This window comes from Arachis ipaensis, chromosome B07 (assembly GCF_000816755.2).
Source record: "Arachis ipaensis cultivar K30076 chromosome B07, Araip1.1, whole genome shotgun sequence".
Lineage (NCBI taxonomy): Eukaryota > Viridiplantae > Streptophyta > Magnoliopsida > Fabales > Fabaceae > Arachis > Arachis ipaensis.
The window spans coordinates 39,808,317-39,824,606 of record NC_029791.2 but is presented as its reverse complement, the minus strand read 5'-3'; the positions used below and the strand labels follow the sequence as shown (position 1 = coordinate 39,824,606).

The 16,290-nt window shown below is 34.0% G+C and overlaps 1 long non-coding RNA gene across 1 annotated transcript; it reads left to right on the top strand.

Moving 5' to 3' along the window:
• LOC107608479 lies at positions 2,803-4,226 on the top strand. The gene is made up of 3 exons (XR_001612877.2): positions 2,803-3,047; positions 3,623-3,697; positions 4,166-4,226. It is a non-coding gene; the product is annotated as an uncharacterized LOC107608479 (long non-coding RNA).

Here is a 16,290-nt window from a genome sequence, read left to right as displayed (position 1 = left end):
AAATTATATATGTTCTAAAATTTAAATAACTTAAAAATTTTTATATTTATTTTTAAATAGTATTCATTTTAAATTTTTAAATTATTTTATAAAATTTATAATTTTAAAAATAAAAACATAAAAATTAATCTTTTAAAAACAATTGAAATGCGGCTGAAGTGCCTGTTGAGCCGCTAGTGTTAATAAATAGTGTTCTTAAAATATTTTTGATAGAATATATTTAATTTTAAAATTATTATTCTACCATTTAATTTTACCTAAATATCTATTATATCCAAATTCTTTTATAAAATCTCTAATTTCTAATTCTATTTGATAATCAGAAACCCTAATTTCACTCAAACCCTAACCCTCACATCTCTTCTCCTCACCGCCACACACACGAAAAATAAGAAAGAAAAGGGAGAAAATAGAATCAGGGAAAAAGGGGAATTTAATGCTTACATTTATGTTTATTATAATATTTTTAAATTTTAAAAGCTATTTTACCAAATGTAATTGATGTTGCTTGTGTTTATTGAAAGCTATTTTTAATTTAATTTATCAAATATAAATGCTAAAATTTTTAAAAACTTCATCTTTTAAAAATTAACTTTTACAAACTACTTTTGAAAAATAAAAGCTTTACCAAACTATGCCTGAGTAAAACTTTCCTTCCCCTTTCCCCCCAAAAACACACACTACAGAATTGTTTTTCCCCTTTCCCTCCTTTAGCCATTAGAATATCAGATCAGAGAAATGTTTTGCCCCCTTGCCTTCGCAATTCAACTTCGAATTGTTCAAAACCCTAACCATAACACACCCACACTCACACTCACTCAGCATCACTCACCCCTCCCACCACGCCCCCCTTTCACACACACACCCCCCAGATCCGAGAGAAAGTGTGAACCAGAGGAAGGAGAGGAGGGAGATGGAGATGAGAGGGCGCTAGCGAGAGAACAGAGAGTGAGAGGGGGTCACTACCGCCATCGTTGTCGCGGAGCAGGGAGCCTGTAAGAGAGAGAGAGACGATCCGCAGACAAGATGGAGAGAGAGGACGAAGACGCGACGCAAGAGAGAAGGAGGCTATTCCGTCGTGCACTGTTGTCACTCCTGGGGTCGATTGAAGCCGCCACCGCTACTAGGGCTTGCCGTGCTTTTGTCCTCACTTTCGGCTTCTACGATTACTTCCTGTCCGTACTCCTAACCTCTCTCTCTCTCTCTCTCTCTCTCTCTCTTCAACTTTCATTTCATTCTCATTTGAATTTCAATTTCAATTTCGATTCGATGTCTCTACAGGCAACAATATATTTTAGAAGTTGTATTGGACTGGAAGAGAGGGAAGGAGAGGGTTTGAACTTTGAACTGTAATGATAAATTTAACTCACGAACACACCCTTAATGGCCCTTTGGGAAACAATTCCTATTGCAACCAATTTGAAGTCTATTAAAATAATCTGCCTACTTTTCATTCCTTTCTCTGAGATTTTCGTCTGTGTTTGAACTCTAAAGAGCACATTGAATCATGATTGATTTAACTTATAGCTCATGCTGGAGAATTGAGGCAACTGGTTGGTGTTTATCTTATTGGTGCCGCATACATTACATGATTTGGGTTATAATTTTTTACTGTTTGTAAGCTTGCTGTTTGAGTTAAAATTGTCATTGATATAATTATTGGTCGGATTAACTAGAAACGTGTAAAATGCTTTTGCTTTGTTTTGTTAACATTGATCTAAGAAATCTTTGCATTATGGTTAGAATTTTGTTAGACAATATGTTTTATTTTAGGTACACAAGCTTCTTGGCAGTTGCTGTTGGAATTGTGCTCTTTCTTTTGGTGGATTTTTTGCTGTTCTAATATGTTTCTTTTTTGGGGGAGGGGGTACTTATTCTGATTTTTATGGTTTTAAATTTTTGTAATTTCTATTTCTTCCTTTGTTAGAGTTTGCTTTTTAATTTTACATTTTGCTTTATGATTTTGCATATTGCTTCATCAGGGTTTGTTGATTTTCCTATATTTTGCTGATTGAATTCATATAATTGCCATAGTTTTTTTGCATGTGGTACCTTTATCTGATCCATGTGGCATTGCTTGCATTTTAAATTTCATGATTTGTTTGTATTTCTTCTTTAGATGATTCCTATCCTTTCTATATATGATGCGATTGGAACTCTAGCTGAAGCTATTGGTGGGGAGCTGAATCAGGTATGTTATTTTTAATAGCTTCCCATGGAAGGGTAAGCAACCTTTCCTACATAGAAGTTTCTCTCTCTCTTTTTCCCTTACATTATTTTTCTTGCATTCTTTTGTGTCTAATGAATTTCCGTATGAACTGCTTCTTTTCTTGTTTTGTAGCCTATTTATCTTGACATTCTCATGCCACCATTAATAGAGAAATGGTAGCAACTTTCAAATTCAAACAAAGATCTCTTTCCGCTCTTGGAATGCTTTATATCTATAGAGCAGGTAATAATCATTACTAACATGTATGACATCTATGCTTCCTTTGTCACTCCACAAATTCTCAAGTCTCCTTGTTATAGCTACATATCCAACTCTTCTTCCCAATAACTTAACTATAAGGGTGTTCTACCATAATTTTTAGAGCTTCCTTTCCATTTTCTCATTAATGATAATGTTGTACAGACCCTCATCTCTGATCTCCACTTTTATTCCTTTTAGAGTGTAGTTGCTGCCATCTCTTTCCATTCCTTGCATTTCTCAGATTTATCCTCTACTTCTTCTTCATCATCAAACTCACCCCCAGTTGTTTTTTTTTTCAGACCCTCTCCTTCTATTTTATTTCGGATAAGACCCTCTTTGACCATATGAGCAATAGTTCTTATATTCTCTAGACCTCCCTCTAATGGGGTACCATTAACCATCCAATATTCCTTTGTTGGTATGAGCAGTTGGGTTTTCATCTTTACGCACTTTCTTCTTGCTTCTCTTCAAATGGTCTTGTTCCTCTTGAGAAGGCCGACAGTCATGTAGATCCCCTCTCGGGTGCCCAGCGCCATCCATGGTAGCTGAAGGTTGCAAATGGCGGTCTATAGCACATGTATGCACCCCACTTTTTCTTATGTTTTATCTGTTAGAAAATGTCTTATCTTGTCTATGATGTTATGTACTTTGAAAGCATTTATTTCACATTTCGATGTCTCGGTATAGGTCCTCTGTTTTTTTTGTCAATTTTATAACTTCTACGGTATGATTTGATTTCCAGTTCTCACATGCATATCTGAATATTTTCATGATTTGGTTGTAATAAATCAAAATAATTAAATTAAAAATGTTTAGTACTTCCCTTTCCTACTAGCATCATTCAAGCAGCTTCGTAATTACAATCATTGGTTTAAGTTTCAGTTGCTTTGAATGTTGTGGCCACATTTAATTCATCTTAGTTAGTGCTATTTATGTTGATGATAAGCACCATTATTACACCTTTTCTTTTTGTATACAAGGTTCTACTATAGTCAACTTAATGATTTGGTTTCTGCTGCATTTTATAATGATTTATTTCTCATACTGAAAGTTAAGCCAAGTAGTTGGTATGTTTATTTCTGGTAATGTTTAGGGTTCAGTTGAGTGGTATTTTTTCAATTATTTTACTAATGTACTATTTTATCTATACAGAAAATTTCTAAGGTTAAAGAGGCTATTTCAATAGCAAATAATGCATGCTGGTCTATTGGAGAACTTGCAGTTAAGGTATGTTAATGTTATGTGCTACACTGATTAAATTTTGTAGAATTGGATTGTGGCTGAAATCTAATTGGCTTAGTCAGAGTTATGTGCATAATGTAGTTTTAAACTATTAATTTCAAAAGCCAGTTAGGACAAATGGCTCTGCTCTTTGGGATTGCTATTTGGCTATTATCTTTTAATTTTTCACTTATGTATTTTTGTCTTATGAAATTTTATAACAATATGATTATTTTAGTTTTGGAGAGTATTTCAATTTATTTATATATTTAATTCGCATCTTTTAGATGGTTGGGATTTTCTAGGTCCTGTCAGTTCTCTGCATTCACTAAATTTTCTATGATATGCGACAAATTTCGGAAAGCATGTTATTTATCTAAACTGACAAAGAGTTGAATGGAACTCTTGTTAGACATTAGGCTTTGGATATCTTTGAATAAATCATTATTGCTCCAGCTCCTTGTTTTGGAATAGATTCCTATAACTTGGCATTGGAGTCTCAGCTCAAATATTCTACAGATTTTGTTATCTTATATTTATGTCTATGTGGTTTCTTTTTTCCACCATGAGTTTTTTTTCGACCATGAGTTTCCATTTTTTGTTTTTGATATTCGGTTCTTAGAGTAAATAGCTTTTGACATAAACTTATTCTTTTCTATTTTCTACCCTCATGTGAGAGTTGAACAGATTCAAGAAAAGAAGATCAAGAAAAGTTTTGACATGAATGTTGACTATCTGAAAGCAGTGGGAAATGGCTATAGTTCAAGTAATTCCAGTAGCTCCATTCCTTACCTTGCAAATGGAGGCATGCCTTCACTAAAATTACTTGTAGTAGTTGTACTTTGGCCTTTTAGTTGATTTTTTCCTCTTCACATTTTTATCTTGAGGGTAAAACTTTAATGTGATGTTTCTCCGTGAACAAGAATTTGATGTATTAAGTATTAACTGGAAATAAAAGACAAAGCTATGCAAGATTTACTACAGATTTGGTTCTTGGATGAATAAGTTACAACTGTCTTAATATCTATATTTTGTTTACAGATAATTTTTATTATTTAAAGAAATTATTTAGTATAATTATTACAAAAAAATTAGCGACATACTCGCTGTTGATGATGGTGACAAATTAAAGACTCTATTGCAACTGAAACATTTATGAGATATTTATCAATTTGTTACTAGTTTAAAAGGAAATTGTGATGACATTTTGCGATAGTATTGAAACTAATTGATTACATATTACTTCCTAGCAAGTTAGCGACTACTTCATAACTCTACTTTCTCATTTAGAATAGCTTTGGTTTAGTGACAAAATTCTTACAAATTTGATTATGGATTTTCAAAGATTAGCTATAGATTTGCTACAAAACGCAACAAATTTGTGATCATATTAGCGGACAACTTGCGACGAGTTAGGTTCGAAAAAATTCCTCGCTAATTAGCATCAACTAACTTTTTATTTTGTCTACGAAGTTAGCTTGCGTTTACCGATGAGTCTGCTGCAGTAGAGTTTGTCACTAATTAGCGACTACCGTTTAGTCTATTCTTCTATGGAATTAGCTTTTACTTTAGTGATGGATTTATGACTATCTATTCGGTAGCTAAAAAACTTTCCGATGAAATAGCGACGGTTGTATTTGCCTCACTGATCTGTGACTTATAATTAGTGAGGAAAGCATTAGTTGCTAAGCAGTAGCTAATTTGTCACAAATTGTATTTTGTGTCAGATTAGCGATGATTTTACGACTCTTTTCGTGGTAGCTAATCGGCCATATTCTTGTAGTGTCATTCTTCACATAACTTTATTAATTTACATTAATAGCTCACAGAAATGACAAATATCCTTTGCGTCTGATTTTGGAGCTGCATCATGGTGACAAAGAGCCAACTTCATAAATCCAGATCCTGAAGCTAGATCCACTCCTCGATCTTGGTGGTGTAGTAGCTGGCACTCTACCGCTCGAGATCGATGAATGATGTTGATGTTAAAGTAGTTGGGTCTTTGGAGTAGAGGTAGACGATGTGGCTAATGCAGGAGGAGCGAAGAGCTTGTGAGGTAGTTGGGGCATAGTTGAGAAGGAAGTCAATGGCGGAGTGGATGGAGATGAGGCCCGCGATAGCGATGTTGTGGAAGGGGTATGTTGCTCCTGCGTTAGAGTGATAGTGAAAGTGATGGACATGGGATATGGTATGAGTGAGGAGTGGTAGATTGGGTGGTAACAATAAAAGAATGCATTTAAAGATTAAATGAATAGTGATAATTGGTAGTAGTAACTGAGCTAAAGAATCGGATGTGTGTATGATGTCAGTTTATTGTGTCCAAAATAGGAATTTTACAATGAAACTACTATTAACAAAACAACCCCTACATTTTTCCATATTAAAATGCATCCAGATCCTTAAAGGACCCAAACAAAGTTTCTCCACCCTAGAATTGTCCATGAAAGAATATATGCTAAAGGATTCTTATGGAATTAATTATAAAATCTAGAAGTTAGACGCCTAAAATATGTGGAATCTAGGGAATATAGGGAAGATGGACAGTGAGAGTGCCCTAGCTACGCCCAAGTATGTCTCATACACAAGGATGACCTATTTTGGATCTTGTCAGTAGCGTATAGGTCGCGTACCTGAAGGTATACTGCGTTGGAAATGGACCCAACTTTAGAAGTTTGGCAATGGTGAATAGGTCACATTCATGGAGACCATTCGCATACAAGAGGTGATGTGTGAAAGATGGTGTACAATGTGTACAGCAGGATGAGTGTATAATGGAAGGGTAACATAATTCAAACAGAAAAAATACAAAACTTAATCCATGAGTCTAGGTTGACATCTCAGAAGCCTTAAAAATGCAAGCCGTATAGAACAACCAATGCGAACCTAGTAGACCAAAAGTGTGTGAAGTTGAATGGAAAAGGATGTGTTATTGAATATGATTAAAATATTCATGACCAATTAAGTTTCTAAATTCATATGGAATATTGAAGAAGAACTATAGAAGCAATTATGGTCGATTTGAGGTTATGACAGAGTTTGTAAATTTTAATGAATAAGGGTAGGACGTGAGTTATGTCCTACTTATATGATGATATTAATTTTGTTATATAGCAAGGACAATTGTTCGTCCTGCTTGCGCAATGCCTTTGATGTTATATATATTTGGAGGTTGATCGTTTCTCTCTTAATGTGGGACACAGTCACATTAAAGATAGCGATAAATAATACTTGCTTATGTGCCAGATAGTTAAATGCCCCATAGGGTGCATTGTCTAAATGAGAATAATGCCCATTTATTAGAGGAATTAAGATGATAATATTAATGGATTAGGTGGATCAATAAGTGTATATGAACCTTGGATGGGTTCTAGGATGCCTTTGGATTTCTACTTCCTTATTTGCCACATTTGAGAATCATTATGGTTCTCTCACTCTTGTTCTCCCAATATTTTTACATATGGATTAGGGCAGTTGTAGTGGCTGTTGCGAGTTGTTGACTTGTGATGCAGAGGAGCTTGGGTTTTATGAATTCAAATCTGCATAATGAATAGAATACTATATATGTACATTTTATTCTCTAAGTAGGGTTTATTAGTAGTAAATTAAGAAAAGCAAGAGTCCTGTAAATAAGTAGTTTGGGTTCCAGTTACTAGACATTTGTGTGGGCTAAAATCATGAATTATGAAAAATATTATTATCTTTATTTTTGTACATGACTTTATTACCAAAAGTACAACTTATTACTACAAAGCTATATGAACAAATTTTAATTTGGACTTATCATTAGCACGACAATTATATGATTTGTCTGATGATGCAATATGCTGAAGAGGTCAGGTGCCAGTGGAGTCGATCTTCAACTAAAGTGTACTCATTCAAGGATGGTTAGGTGGTTAAGAAGAAAAAGTGTGGTTAGCAAGAATCCAAAACCTATTTGTAGATTTAGCGTTTGAGAGTACGAAAGAAAATTAATTTTTTTATTTAGCTTTGTTTGATGTTATTCCTACTATGGTGTTTGTACTACGTTCTTACTCTTGAATCTATTCTTTGCCATGTTCGTGATTGTCCGAATACTTTAAAACTCTGGGAATACCTAGACCCGTCCTTTCTTTCTAACATGCACAATTCTTATTTGTCTTAATGGATGTTAGGGGGTATAAAGAGAAATTAATTTTTCTTTTGAATGATTGGCTACTTCTGCTACTACATTCAATTTGCTGATTTTTAGTGGATTATTCTACACGCTAATGGGAATTTGGTGAACGATTGCACTTGAAATTGTCCTGTACGCTCTTATTTTGGCTTATGAGCTCTTTGTTTTTTAGAGAGGTCTTGCATTAGCTTGGGAGGGTGGTTTTTGACATGTTATATGTAAAATAAATATTCTAGATTTTGATATTGCAGCATGATAAATTCATATTTTATGATGATTTTTGGACTGAAAAGAGTAAAATTTATCAACTTAACTTGCACTTATCCTTTGTAAATTCATGCTTTTGTAAAATTTCTCTAAATTATGCTTAATTGATTGAAACATGCTTTTTAGGCCTTTAGAATTGACAAATTTATTCCCTTTTTATTCTATTCAATGCCTTAATATGTTTGTTTAAGTTGTTCAAGGTTTAGGAGGCAAGGACGGCTTGGAAAGATGGAAGAAAAGCATGCAAAAATTGAGATTTCATGAAGAAATGAATATTTGAAAAAGTTACAGAGATGCGTACACATCATGCATGTATACGCATGATGTGTACGCATCATATCCAGCTCGTACAAAAAAAGTGTTGTGACTTACAATTTTTTGCCCATGTTTTTGCCTAATTTAAATCATTTTTGATGCATTTGAAGGAAGCATAAAAGGAAGATTGATGATGACTAGATGTTGGTTTAGAATTTCACAAGTTGAAAATACAAGATTCGTTATAAGTAAAGTCCTAAATTGGCAAATAACCCTATCAAAGTTTAGTAAGAATATCACAGTTCAAATCAAATAACTAGGAGTTTTAAATCCCAGTTCGTTCTACCACAAAATTACAATCGGGTGTGCGTATCATTGGCTATGAAAGAAAGAAGGGTTTGATCGCAAGTTATAAGAAATGTAAATAGCAATAAATTAAAAGCACGTAATATCTAAATGGCAAGAGAAATTAAACTAAGAGCAATAAAGCAAAGGAAAGAAAACTCAAATGTTAAAAAGGCTTGGCAAGGGTTGAGAGTTAAGGATCACTATCCTTGTCATTGACCACAAATATGGCAATTATGAAGAGTTAATTCTACTTAATCAACCCCTAAACCTCAGGGGTAAGTCAAGTTGGCATAATGGATCTTAATCCATAAATCCTAACCAACTGACTAGTTAGGCTTAGTGAAAGGATAGCGTTAGTGGAAACAAAATTAACTTACAACCCTAAATCACTAATTAATATTGGAGATCAATGACTCAAGGTCACCTAAGTCCTCAATTCGAAGCCAAGAATACAAAATTTTACTCTAAAACTAAGAAAAACATTTTATCAAACATTTAGAAGGCAAAAAATGAAAACATCATAAATTGCTAGAATAATTAAAATCTATAATTAACCAAGACAAGAAATCAATCATAACAACTCAAATGAACATGAATAAACATGAAAAATATCAAATTGCATTAAAGAAAATTGGAATTCAACAAGTATTTATAAACCAAAAAGTTAATTGATCAAGGGTTGAGAGTCAAGGATCATTATCCTTGTCATTGACCACAAACATGGCAATTAAGAAAAGTTAATCTCACTTAGTCAACCCTTAAACATCAGAGGTAAGTCAAGTGGGTATAATTGATCTTAATCCACAAATCCTAACCAACTCACTAGTTAGGCTTGGTGAGAGGATAGTGTTTGTGAAAATAAAATCAACTAACAACCCTAAATCACCAATTAATATTGGACATCAATGACTCAAGGTCACTTAAGTTCTCAATTCCAAGCCAAGAATACAAAATTCTACTCTAAAACTAAGGACGGCATTTTATCAAACATTTAGAAAGCATAAAATAAAAACATCATAAATTGTTAGAATTGATAAAATATATAATTAACCAAGACAAGAAAGCAATAATAACAACTCAAGTGAACATCAATAAGCATGAAAAACATCAAATTGCATTAACGGAAATTGGAATTCACAAGTATTTATAAACCAAAATTAGAAAAAATAGAGAAACTAACAAGAAAAACTAAGCGAATTAAGATAATACAACAAAGAAATATAAAAAACTAAACTAAAACAAGATCAAAACCTAAAATTAGAGAGAAAACTAAGCTAAAACTCTAGAATTCTAGAGAGATGTTGGAGCTTCTCTCTCTAGAATTTCCCTAAAACATGATAAAAAAAAAACCTAAACTAAGACTACTTGGTTGATCCTCCTTGATCCATGCTTCAATTGCTTCAGAAATGAGTTTGATTAAGCCCAAAATGGGCTTAAAATCACGAGCCACATGTTCTTTTGAGTGAGATATGTGCTGCAAGTCATGCGTACACACAACTTGGAAGAGATGCATACGCACGACCTATACAACTACCAGATTTCTAAAACTCATTTTCTTCATGAATTCTCTACTTTTGCATGCTTTTTTTCCTCTTCTTCAAGCCATTCTTGCCTCATAAACCTTAAATCACTCAAACAAACATATCAAAGTATCAAATGAAATAAAAGCAAATTAAATTTGACAATTTAAAGCATAAAAGCGTATTTTTAACAATTAAGCATAATTATGAGGAAATTCACAAAAGCGTGCAATTTCAAGGAATAAGTGCAAGATAAGTTAATAAAATCCACTCATTTTAAGCAAAAAATTATCATCAAATATGAATTTATCAAAGATCAAACATAACTTATGATACAATAACTTTTTTTCCTTTTTTTAGGGTTGAAGACCTTGAATTCACTTCTCTCTCTAGAATTCATGGTTTTCTTATGAATTTATCTCTAGTTCTAGGTTTTAGTTTTGTTGAAATGTTGTTCTTAGTTTATAATTTCTTCTTCTATTTGCTATTTTAAGTTTTTGAACCCTTGTTGCATTCACTTTTTATTAATGAATTTGATATTTTATGTTTTATTATTACTTATTTGAGATGCTGTATTGCTTTTTTGAATTAGATAGTTGTAGATTTTACTAATTTTTGTCATTTATGAACTTTTATATTTATGCACTCTAGGTATTTGACAAAATAATTGAACTAGTTATAGAGTAGATTTTGCTTCTTGCTTTGGGTTGGGAACTTAGGCGATCTTGAGTTATTAATATCTAAGTTGATTCATAATTTTGAGATGTTAATTAATCCTGTTTCTATTGGCACTAACCATTTACTAAATTCAATTAGTAAGTTGGTTAGAACTTGTGGATTAAGGTTAATTAAGCCTAATTAACTTTTCTCAATATATAGAAGTTGACGAATTGGATTTGCTCTTTGTAATTATCATGTTGTGGTTAGTGACAAGGATATTAATCCTTAACCATCAACCCATGTCAAGATCTTTTAAAACTTAAATTTACTTTCATTTCTTAGTTAATTGCCTTAATTGCTCCTAATTTAATTCCTTTTGATATTTAGTTATTGCTTTTTTTTAATTTTTTGCTATTTAAATTTCTATTAACTGTGATCAAAACCAGATTTTTTCCATAGCCAATCATCATGTACTATATTGTGATTCCAAGGACAACGACCCGGGCTTAAATTCTTGGTTATTAATTTGAATTGTGACATTTTTTAACTAAACTTTGAGAATTATGACATTTTTTAACTAAACTTTGAGAATTGTGACATTTTCTAACTAAACTTTGAAAGTGTTGAATTTTGGTTTAAAGCTATAACGAATGTGAGCTTTTAAACTTGTAAATTTTCTAAACCGGTACTTAACACTCATCACAGGGCAAGATTAGGGCCATTAAAATGGGTTAAGCTGTCAGGTCATTCTGTTAATCTGCTTAAATTAGCGGGCTTTTGCCTCTAAAACTAGGCATGTTTAAACTTCAAGCTAAACATGCTAAGCACGATTAACCCCAAAAAATAGCGAGTTAAATGGTCTAGCCTGCGGTCTAAGAAGAGAACTCGTTTACTTTTATTTTTTTACATTTTTCAAAAAGATTTAGAATTTTTTCCTATATTTTTCTTGCCTAATTTAAAGTCTTAACTCACCCACTAAAAAAGCTCTGTTTGTTTAAAACTTTTGGCCCAAAAATATTTTTTTTTTGTGAAAGTTTATTAGCCTAAAACCCAATCTTTTATCCAAAATTTTACTCAAAAATAAAAAATATAAACGAACCAACTTGTTTAATTCGCTGGGTTGGTTCCGGGCTTCAACATTTTGGCCCATGAACAAAAAAAGGGGTCAATCCGTTAATCTGCAAGCTTAAGTGGATCGAACCTAAATGGTCGAACTACGCAGTTTAATATCCTTACACAAGAGTATAGGACCCTTGACTTTATTACGGATAATGATCTAGTAAACAACATTCATAAAATTATACATTAGAATTAAAATGTTGACGTAAAATTGATACAGAGATTGGCTTATTTACACTACAAGAAATACAGTGAATACCGTCAGATTTAGTGGCGGCAATTACCGGCACATTTAGTGGCATTTTTTGTGTCGGATACAAGAAAGATTTAGTTCCCAGAATTAGTTACTGTCGGATTTTATGTTCTGCCACCAAATTTGACGGTAATTAGTGGTGCGAAATCTTATTTCAGCAGCGCCAACTTTACTCACAGATCTTCCGTCGTATTCAGCCCCCGGTATATCGGTTTAGTGAAACGCTATGTTTAGGCAATTTACTGGTGAAAATTTTTGCCGATAAATCTGACGATAAAATTGGGGTAAAATTCAAACATGAAACCCTCCTCCTCACTTCTGCGAACTTACTCTCTCTCTCTTCTCTCTCTCTTTCTCTCTTCTCGTCTTCTCTCTTCTGAGAAACCTTGCCAACTTTTCTAATTATAGGAGACACCTTGCCGAATTTTATAAAAATTTTAATAAGCTGTGTTGTTGGATGAATTCTAGGGTATTTGTTGCAAGATGACTCCAAGTCATCGTCTATGGATGTATGACAGGGATAACAATAGCCGAGGGGTTTAAAACTTAAATTCTTTGAGGGGATTGAAACTTTTGTTGTGTATGTCTTCAATATCGAACCGTTTGGGTCTCAAGGGTATCTAGGTGTCTGTGCTATAAGTGTCGGCTAACTAAGTAGTTAGGACCTTTGGATATAACCCTTTACCTCTATTGTAATGAGTTCAAGGATGGATATTGGTTATGGATGGAACATGGAGAACTGGATGAGTAGAAAATTAACCAGTCTACCTCGAATTTCAATATATATGGGGATCGATCAATGAGGGTTTGAATGGTTAGAGAACTAAAAATGGAAGAAATGAATTGGGAGGCTAACCAAGAGATATGCAAGGAGATAGTATTTGATGCAACAGGTATTACAGATATAGAAGATGCTAAACAAGAGCCTAACTTGGAGGCAAAGCTTTTATCATCTGGTAGAATCTGCCACGAAACCCTTGTACGAGGGGTCTGTTCATTCAAAATTGTCTGCATGCGTTAGAATGATGAGTATTAAGTCTAAGTCAAATCACACTCGAGTCTTTTGATAAGTGGGCCACCTCTTGCAACAAATTATTACTTGTCGGGACTAGTGGCATCCCCGGGAGCCACTACAAAGCAAAAAAGTTAGTTTCGAAACTGGATCTCAAGTCGGTAAAAATCGATTGTTGTTTGAATGGTTGTATGCTGTATTACAAGGCGGACATAGATTTAACTACTTTGTAGATTTTGTGATGCACTGAGATTTAAAGTCGAGAGAGAATGGATTAACGGTGGTTAAAGAGAATTCGAAACAAACGGATGTACTATTTGACCTTAATCCCTAGGCTAAAATGATTGTATTCATCGATAAATTTGGCCTCTCACATGATTGACACAGTAACAACAAGAGAGATGATGGTTTTATGATGCACCCGTCACATGGAGATTCTTGGAAAAACTTTGATAGGGTCCACCCTACATTTGCGAGCGACTCCAGAAATATTAGATTAGCTTTGTGCTCTAACGGGTTTGCACCAAATGCTAATTTTGGTAACGCGTACTCTTGTTGGCCTATAGTGGTAACTCCTAATAACCTACCTCTTGAAGTGTGCATGAATGACCTATACATGTTCCTAACTTGTATCATACCTGGTCCAAGCAATCTAAAGGCCAAAAGAGATGTCTTTTTGCAACCTTTGGTAGATGAGTTGATAGAGTTGTAGGTTAATAGTGCAGAAACATATGATATTTCAACCAAGACAAACTTTCAACTGCATGCTATGTTAATATGGACCATTAATGACTTTTCTACGTACGAGGTGTTATCAGGTTGGTCCACTCAGGGCAGAATGTCGTGTCTCATTTGTATGGAAGATACAAAGACATTTTGGCTGAAGAATGGGGGTAAGATTTCGTGATTTGATTGTCATAAAAGGTTCTTCGATATTGATCATCCTGTTCGCCTAACAAAGACTTATTTAAGAAGAATAGAACTGAACAAGAAGAGGCACCTGTGAGATTGAGTGGTTTGCAAGTTTGGTATCATGTCAGTAGAATCCCAAGAATCGTTGATAACGGGACAGGTGTGAGACCTCTGGGATACGGTAAAGAGCATAATTGACTAAGCAGAATATATTTTGGGACTTTCCTTAATGAAAAGGCAATTTGGTTCGACATTGTCTTGACGTGATGTACATTGAAGAAAACATGTTTGATAATATGATGCACACAGTAATGGACGATGAGAGGACAAAGAATAATGATAAGGCAAGGTTAGACTTATTGGACATTTCCAGATGGCCAAATCTGAATTTAACGAGACTTGATAATGGCCGATGGTCTAAACCAAAGGCGGTGTTCACTCTAACAAAGGAACAGAGGCAAAATATTTGTAGGTGGATTAGAGGATTGAGGTTTCTCGATGGTTACGCCTCTAACTTGGGTAGGTATACAAATGTTTCACAAGGTAGGGTTGCTGGGTTAAAGAGTCATGATTGTCATGTCATTATGGAGTCATTACTTCATATCGCATTCTGAGAACTTCCTACCAACAATCGAAGATCCATTACAGAAATAAGTGAGTTTTTTAGGGATTTATGTGATACAAAGCTTAACGTATATAATCTCACAGTCATGGAGAAGAATATTTTGATAATACTTTGTAAGTTAGAGAGGATATTCTGACGTATGAGCATCTTTAGTTGTTTTTGGTTATTATTTCTTTGAATAAAGTTAGTAATTTTCTTATTTTGAGTGAGATTGTTATGCTTTAATCAAGGTTTCTTGAAGTGGCTTTGGTTTCATGATTCTTGTAGGAAAATGTTAGGAAAAGAGAAGCAAAAGTACAAAACAAGGATCAAGAGAACAAAGGAGGAAGTTTAGGATACACTTAAAAGTCCTTGGCCACACTTTGAAGGCTTAGGACACACTTTGAAGCTCAAATTCATCAAATTGAGCCCCCTTGATTCTCTTGCTGTCCAACACCAAATAAGTGGCGACCAACGGCAAAACAGGAATCATGCGTACGCATCCTACATGCGTACGCACAACTGCAGTAGAAAAGAAGGTCATGCGTACACATGCTACATGCATGCGTACGTTTTTGGTATGAAAAGGGGTGTTGTGCGTACGCATCCCTCATGCGTACGCACAACCAGTGCCATAAGGGGGATCATGCGTATACATCACCTATGCATACGCACGATACCCAGTTTGCTGGTGCGGAATTTAAAGTCCACAAACTAACCGGCAGGTGCACCGGGTCATATCAAGTAATACCTCAAGTGAGTGAGGGTCGATCCCACGAGGATTGATGAATCAAGCTACAATGATTGAGTGATTTACTTAGTCACACAAACATAAAATGATGTTTGAGAGTTCACTAACATTAAACAGTAAATTCAGAGAATTAGAAAGCAAGCAGTAAATGGGTTGTGAAATATATATATGAGAAAACAGTTAAGGTTTCAGAGTTGTTTATCATCCGGATTAACTTTTCTTATCAACTACTTTAATCATGCAAGATTTAATTCATGACAAATTATATATGACTAAATCCTAATTCCTTAGTAATTGAGTCTCCTCTAACTTAGTTAATCGCCAATTCCTTGGTCACTTAATTTCAATTAGAGGTTTAAGTCTAATTCTAGTTTATATGCCACAGAGACCCCAATTACCCAAATATAAGAGGATTATAAGTCACGTATCCCGTTAAGTCCAGATAATTAATGATTTAGGAGAAATTGTTTTCAAGCTGTTGTTCAAGTAAATTACTTTTCCAAGGTTCACAAGAACTCAAATAGAATAAGGGCTATTCTTCCGATCTACCCAAATCCTTAAGATGAAGAACGAAAACAAATTCTTAAAATTGAAATCAAAACATTAATTAAAATAGAAGAGTAAGAGTATCAATCCATACAATAAACAGAGCTCATAACCTTAACAGTAGAGGTTTAGTTGCTCATGACTCAGAGAGAAAACTAGGATTTAAAAAAAACTGTAAATTGTAGAATGAAGTGCGTAA